We start from the raw sequence: 8,695 nt of genomic DNA on the forward strand, positions 1-8,695 counted from the left end.
GAGACAGTATATATAGTCAGCCCTTAGTATCCATAGGGAATTTGTTCCCTGATCCTCCATGGATACCAGAATGTGAGGATACTCAAGTCCCTTATATAAAATGTTGTACTATTTGCATATAACCTATGTATATTCTCCTATGTACATAAAATCATATCTAGGTTATTTGTAATACCTAACACAACATAAATGTTATGTAAATAGTTGTTATACTGTATTGTTTATGGACTAATGATAAGAAAAAAGTCTGTACGTTTTCAGTACAAATGCAATTTTTTTTCAAATATCTTCAGTTTATAGTTGGTTGAATTCATGAATGTGGAACTACAGACACAGATGACCAATTGCAAATATATTTAAACAGGAATTGCAAGTTCTAAGAAACCCTCATTTTCCCTTTTAAATCCTGAACATATCTGGATTTTTGAAATTAAATAAGTCTGGCATTTTTAAACAAAATTTTAAAAATCTCTGCTACATGTTTTATTGATGACAGATAAATACCATCTAAATCTATAGTTTGGCCAACCTCTGAAAGAGTTTCATTCAGGGATAGATGGCAGGATTGAAATTAGTCTTTAGGTCAGTCACATTCTGAGCAAAGGTGAGAAATCCAGAAGAATCCAGGAATGGTAGAAATCTAGGCTTTAAGCAAATAAAAGTTGACTTACAAATAGGGAAAGTAGAATAATATAAATGAGACCTTTTAAAGAAAGCCTTTTTAACCACACATTGAAAATTGCCTTTGTACCCTGAGGGGAAAAAACGGGGAATGTTGGAACTGTCACAATGCTTGATTTGAAAATATACTTCAAAGCCATAGTAAAATATAATAATAATAGCAGTATGGTACTGATGGTACTGATATACAAATAAACACACCGACTAATGGAACAGAAATAGAGGACACAGAAATACACCAATGCAGCTACAACCATCTGATTGGACAAGGGGGTTAAACATATACATTAGAAAAAAAAAACAGCCTCTTTAACAAATTGTGGTTGGAAAATTGGATATCCATATGTAGAAGACTGAAACTAGATCCTTCTCTCTCACCCTGTACAAAATAATCAATTCAAAATGGATCAAGAATCTAAGTATAAGACCTGAAACTTTGAAATTGCTAATAGAAAACACTTCAAGATACACACACAGGCAACAATTACTGAATAAGATTCCTAACAGCTCAGAAAATAATATACCAAGAATTGACAAAAAATGATTGCATCAAATTTAAAAGTTTCTGCACAGAAAATTAAAAAAAAAATAACACTGTGAAAGGACAGCCTACAAGGGTGAAATTTTCTGCCAGCTACTCTTCTCATGGAGAATTAATTTCCAGAATATATAAAGAATAAAAAAAAACTTAACACCAAACAACCAAATCAATAAATGGGCAAATGAACTGAATAGACACTTCTCAAAAGAAGTACAAATGACCAAAAATAAATTTTAAAAAATGTTTAACATCTTCAGCCATAAGAAAATGCAAATCAAAACTACAATGAGATTCCATCTCACCCCAGGGAGAATAGCAATCATCAAGAGTACAAACATCAATAAATTTTATGATGGGGCTGGGGGGAGAGGAACTGGTATATACTATCAGTAAGCCACTATGGAAATAAGTATAGCAGTTTCTTAAAAAACTAAAAGTAGAACTATCTTCTGATCTTGTTATAGCACTCCTCTCTCTCTTTCTCTCTTTCTCTCTATCTATCTATACACACACACACAAACACACACACCTGAAGAAATTAAAGTCACAATACCATTGAAGTACCTACATACCCACATTTATTGCAGCACAACTTACAATAGTCAAGGTATGGAATCAACCTGTGTACTCATCAACAGATGAATGAACAAAGAAAATGTGATCTATATACACAATTTCTTTGTTCATTCACTCTGCCATAAAAAAAATGAGATCATGTAATTTGTGGGGAAAATGGATGGATGGAACTGGAGATCATCATGTTAAGTGAAATAAACCAGATTCAAAATGATGGTTATCTCATATATGGAATATAGGAAAAAAGACAATATAAAAGTAGAAGGGAAACTATCAGAGCAGAGGACTGGGTGAAAGGATGGGAGGGGAGGGCCAGGTAATAGGGGAGTGGGAATGATCAAAATGTGCTATGTGTATGTACAAATATGCTACAGTATGTACAAATATGCTACAATAAAACTCATTCTCTTCATAATTAATATGTATTAATAAATATTTGCCTTTATAGAAATAATCCTTGACCAAAGAAATTTCAAAATATATTACTATCTTGTTCTATAATAAAATGCTTAAGCCTCAAACCAAATGTGCACATGGGCTACTCCAGGGCAAATCCAGTAATTCAGAGTCTCCACCAACTCTCATTCCTATGAAAGAATCGTCAAATCCATATGGGTTCCTGGTTGTGGGAGAACAAAATGTCTCTTGTTTTGAGTTATACCCTTGGCATTTTTACTGGTCACCCTTAAGAATTAACATTTCCAGGATTCTTATAATCTAGAGAATGCTCTTTCTCAAAGAGTGTCCTCTGATGAATGTGTGAACTACGTGTGCAACTTCCTTTAGTACACCTCCTTCCTCGAAACTAGAATTGAGTTTCATGACCCAGCAGTTCCTTAGAAACATCTCTCCCTTCTTTAGAACCTCACTGGTGACTATCTGACTCTCCTAGACTAGGGACCTCTCTTTCCTGGTTTAGCTGAGCAGTGGAGCATAGTATCATGGTCACTTCTACTCCCTGAAACCCAAAATATCAATTTCTCCCTCTTTTTTTTCCCCTACTGACACTCACCCAGACAAGATCTGTATCTGCTTCCTGCAAACCCAGCCTTTAGAAGACCTGCCTAGATTTTCCCCAAGATATTCAATTTCTACAATTGGCTCATTATGGAATAAGAATTCCATAGAAAAATCAATTCTGCAGAAAATACATGGATCTAACATTTGAACCGGGACTAGACAGTGAAATGATAGTGAGGGAATGTAACATATATGGCAGTGGTTCAAATGAACCCCTGCCTTTGTCCATTACTCCAGCCCCTTCAGTTACTAATCAAGATAGAAGTACAGTCCTAGGACTCCAGAAACAAAAGGCCCGTTACTTGTCATTAAAGTAGACTATGTTGGAATCAAATACAGCATTTGCAAAATCATGGACTTCTTAGTTAGTAAATCAAATTTATACTTCATTCTCCACTTAGAAATTCCCCACTCTAACTAGAATGGCAAGTCATGGATTTGTCTGCTACAAGTTCCTTAAAACGGAAAACTTTACTAGAAAAGACCACTCACACCACACCTTCAGATCTAACTCAAGTAGACTTGTCTTTCAGCTCCCCCACCTTCTCTGGTATGAATTAATGAACTTAGGAAATTCTGAGGGATATAAGATGTGCCTTCTAATTGGAGAAAGCTCTGCCTTGCCTTAAATGCCAAGGTTGAAAACCACATACTCTGCACTTTATGGGACATAGTAGAGGACTAGATTCTAACCCTTTATTTCCAAGTGACCACAAGGAAAGACCAGATGCATTGAGAAACTGATCCTGGCCACATCAGGAGGTATTTACTGGCCCAATATAAATCCAGAGAGGAATGGGGGTAAGGGAGAGAAACAGGAAAGGAGGCCTAAGGGACCATTAAAACATTTAGTCTATGATGTGGTTTTGAGTATGATTTTATTCCTTAATTTGGTTCATAAGAAATAGGAGAATTAAAGACTACTTTTCTCTAACATTACCAGTTGTGATACTCTAGCAAAGATCATCTTTTCTTTGCAAGCAAAAATATACAGTATGTGTAAGAGAAGGACCACCATAGGGATATGGGCAAATGCACTCCTAGGCCTTGACCCAGGACCTGACATCAGGCCCCAGGATGCCTGGTGTGTGTACCACACTCAACCAGCTGTGCATCCTTGAGATCAGGGTGCCCTGTATGCATTCTCTTGACCAGCTACAGTAACTCATCTTTAGCACAGGACAAAATGTTGGAACTGATACACCTAAAGCCAATTCATATTTCCACTCCTATAAGCAATCAATAAAATGAGCTCCCTTCTCTAGTTCAGGGAGCCAGCCTGACAATTTCTTTCATAGCTATGTCTCCCTTCCTTTATGGAAGCCCCAATAAAAGCCTTCCCTGCATGTTTGCTCACCTGCTTCAATTTGGCTTCCATTGTCATTGAGTCAAAAGACCCCAGAATCTGGAATTATATGCATGCTAGGTATATAATCTTTGCATATTATTACCTAGCTCCCCATAAAATATTCATGAAACTCGCACCTCAGCTTCAACTTCAAGCCCACCTACTGCAAAGGCAAGGACTGTATCTTAGCATGTCTTAGTCTCACACCAAAGGTTCTGGACTTGGGAGTTGTCCTGGGCCAAAGCATCACAACCTGAGTCACAGGTAGCTACCAGGATGATTCATGGATTTTAATTCCCAAGGGTGATTTAAATCAAATGTAAAATGTCTCACAAAACTCTTTATAAACTGTTCCCTTGGTACCCATAAAGCTCTGGAATAATAAGAGGTAACAGACTCATTACCCTTTATAAATATTCACAGGCTTGTCAGTGTGGAACACAGAAACCAAGCCTTCCAGGCAGACATGAAGAGGCTTGTTTGTGGAACTGGAAACACACCAATTAAATGCTTCTGGTGCATTAGGAATCCTGACTAACTGTCCAAAAGGTGTCCGGTAAGTTGTATTTACTTCTAAAGCAAAAACCACAAGCAGCCGAGAAAAGGGTATCAGTGACAGGGCTGTGAGGAAGATGGGGTATTTTGCTTCTGTCAGGAATGAAGTGTGAAGGATGGTTGGCTCTTACTTGAAAAAGCTGGGATCTTTTTTGTCCATGAGTTATTCTGTGAGGAAAACATAGCAGGGACCTAATAAACTTATGAAGCCTTTGAAACCGCAGGAAAATGTTTATGAGTGAAAATTTCCTAGGAACAGATACTTAGCTTTCATCAGATTCTCAAAGTAGTTCATGTGCCCCTCCTCTGCACATGTACAAAATCCTCTGTATTTAAGAATACTTCTTAGACTACTCAAAAAGTTGTCTGAATCATTCATACATAGTGAAGAATGATAAGGAACAAAACAACATTCTGAATTATCAAAATTGGATGTATCAGTTAAGCTCAATAATAAATGTCACATGGGCCTGAACAAATCAAGAGGAAGTGTTATCGAACTCATCTTAATATGCCTCAAATTTTCTCATAGCTTTGCAAGAAAATGCTCATGAAATAAATAAATACTGAGAAATCATAAATGTAAAAACAGTGTCACTTAGGCTGAGGGATCTAGAATTAGCCTGCCTGTCTTAAATTCTGTCTCTATGACTTTATGAATTTGACAAACTACATCTGAATTTCCTCTCTAAGAAAATGGGGAAAATAACAATTTTATATTAAATAAAATAATATATAAAACAGAATGAATTTTGATGCATTTAAAGTATTCCAATAGCCATCAGTTATTATCATTTGGTTTGAGTTAGTTAAATCACAGTAGCAGAATTTTCTTTTTAAGGGGGGAACCATAAATTTTTTCATAGGTAGAAAATTGAAAGTCAAATATTTATTACTAGAGTTTTATCTTATTTTGTTGTTTTTCCAGAAATTTATCATCAGGTCTAGTTGTATTCTAAGAACTAATAGATTAAACATTTATATTATCAGTAATCCTCAAACTTAGAAATGAATTCAAGTAGAAGTTTTTTGGATTGCAGAAGAATATTTCCATATGATGAATGATAAATAAATATTTAGGCAATGGCATAGTAATTTTTTAATTTTTTAAAACTTCCTATTAGAATGTTTTAACCATGTCATAGGAACTATGTAGGCAAATATGAAATCACATCAATAAGAGCTAGTAGAAAAGATCTTCTGTCATGTGAGAGCTGTTAAATCCAGCTGGAATCTGCACACTGGCCTTTGGACTCTTCCAGAAGTACTAAACCTTCCCAAGCCTGTTTGAATGGGAACTGTCACATTTTGAATGCTGGGAAGGCTTGATCAATTCTAGAACTGAATCCAAAAGAATGCTTTTCCACCATTAGATAGCACAGAATTCTGAAAACAAATATTTTACAGGCACCGTTTCACTGAGTTTAAGAGATTGGTTGAAGATTTCAAGCTTTTGTTGAGAGAGGTCACATATGCCAAAAGCCAGGGATGTCAGGAATGCCTATATTTAAAAGGCCCTTCCCTAAAACCTGATGGAGCTATCCTGCACATCTTGGGGCACCTTTTCTTCCCTGCTGACTCCTCTTGTCAGCCATTAATGATCCATTCTCCCCAAAGTTCTGTCCTGGAACATTTGCTTTCACCTGTTACTTTCATATGTATCTCTCTCTCTCTCTCTCTCTCTCTCTCTCTCTCTCTCTCTCCTTAACAAAGTTGTCTGAATCATTCATACACAGTGAATAATGATAAGGAACAAAACAACACTCTGAATTATCAAACATTGGATGTATCAGTTAAGCTCAATAATAAATGTCAAATGTGCCTGAACAAATCTCTCTCTCTCTCTCTCTCTCTCTCTCTCTCTCTCTCTCTTAAGTCCACCACATAACACAATATCAAATTAATTCCCTGAAAGGGGAATAATGATCAGGTCATTCTAAGTTCAAATGTTTAGTGGGTCCATGTTCACCACTGAACTGGTTATTAAATTTCTTTAGCATTCAAAGCTTTTCACAATATGGTCCCAACCCCAACAGTTTATCTTCCACTAGTCTCTTCCATATATACTTGCTCTTACCCAAAAGGATGTTCACAGTTCCCTGAATGTGCTCTGAGCTCTTCTGACTCAACTTCCTACTTAGTTGTTCAACCTAAAATACTTGCCTTGAATATCTTGCACTCTCCAAGAGTCCTTCCATATTCCAATGGCCATCTCAGTTTATTTCAAAGGCTGCCTGTTTCCTATAGGGTATGAACCAAACACAAAATGGAATATCAGACCCTCAGTCATCCAATCTAGGTATGCATCCCAAAACATGTTTCTCATCATTCACTCACAGGCAGTATTACTCTTAGATCCCAACATGAAGGAACCCTGCCTTGTCCCCAAATATTAGAGCTATTTTGAGACATTTCCTACTGCACCATATGCCATGGGCCAAAGAATCTATGAGGCCAAAGGAATCTGCTCGCTCAAAGCCATTGCTAACCAGCCCTTTTAGACCACCTTGCCAGTAATAGTATCCTGCAATTCCTTGTCCTAAAGGCTCCAGCTCACTCCTTAAGCCTACAGAGCCTCTTTCCCAGATCACCCTTTTAAGAGTGAATCATGGTGTTGATATTCTCACACCTAGACCTAGGTTGGCCAAGGGTTGGCTGTTTACAGGGGTGTGAACAGAGCTCATCCTTGCTAGCTGGCATGTCCTGGCCTATGCAGCCCTGTGTCAGGGTTGGAAATAGTTCTCCTCATACCACTGCATTCCAGCCCAGAACTGTAAGGATCCCAAGGATTCTGCTTTCCAGGGCATTTTAAACGTATCTTTGTTAATGGGGAGAACAGAATATATTTTATTAATTTGCTGTATTGTTCATTAACTTTTAAATATTTTTAGCACATATAGATTCATGGGCCTCCTTTGTTGTTGTTTCTTGCTTTGTTTTGTTTGTTTTTCTGCTGGGGATTAAAACCTAGGGGTGTTTAACCACTGAGCCACATATATAGCCCCTTTTTCATTTTTATTTCTAATTTTATTTTGAGACAGGGTCTCACTAAGTTGCTTAGTCCCTCTCTAAGTTGTGAAGCTGGCTTTGAACTTGCAACTCTCCTGTTTCACCCTCCCAAGTCAGTGGGATTATAGGCCTGTGCCACCTGGCCCAGCTCCATTTGTTATTCTTGCACTAAGCTCAGCCAATGTCAAACACATGCTCACTCCTAGGAAGACTGCTCTTAACTACACCACATATTTACAGTTTTTTAATATCTGGTCTCTTATCTCTCTCAATAACTGTGCATATGGTATTCCCCTCTGTCTACAAGCCCTGAGCATTTCCTTGTATTTCTGAAGCATCCTTCAAGAAAATAAAAGGCAAAAATTACCACCATTGTCACTAATTTTTTAACACTGCTCTGGAAGTACTAGCTAATATAAGCAGAGAAGAGAAAGGAATGAAAGATACTACTATTTAGAAATGAGCAAAGAAATTCAACATCTTTTTCATATTATAGGAATATGTATTTTAAAACCCAAGATAATCAACTAAAGAAACAATTTTAAATGATAAGAAACTATATAAGAAAGATAGCTATAAATTTTATTTATAAAAATTAATAGCTTTCCTTTCTTTAGTTTTTTTTTCTTTTCTTTTTTTTTTTATAATTTTAGGTGGACACAATATCTTTATTTATTTTTCATGTGGTGCTGAGGATCAAACCCAGTGCCTGGCGCATGCCAGGCCAGCGCACTACCACTTGAGCCACATCCCCAGCCCCAAAATTAATAGCTTTTCTATATGTAATCAATACTTAAACCACAACATGAAAGATAAAATAAGACTTCATCAGTAGTGACAGAAAGATAAAATATCTATGAATACACTTTAAAGAAATACATATGGTATATATCTAAAAAGTTTAAAGAAAACTTTAAAACTGTTTAAGAAAATTAAAAAATATATACCTTACTTATAGGAAAGAA

This window comes from Marmota marmota, unplaced genomic scaffold, assembly GCF_001458135.2.
Source record: "Marmota marmota marmota unplaced genomic scaffold, marMar, whole genome shotgun sequence".
NCBI lineage: Eukaryota > Metazoa > Chordata > Mammalia > Rodentia > Sciuridae > Marmota > Marmota marmota.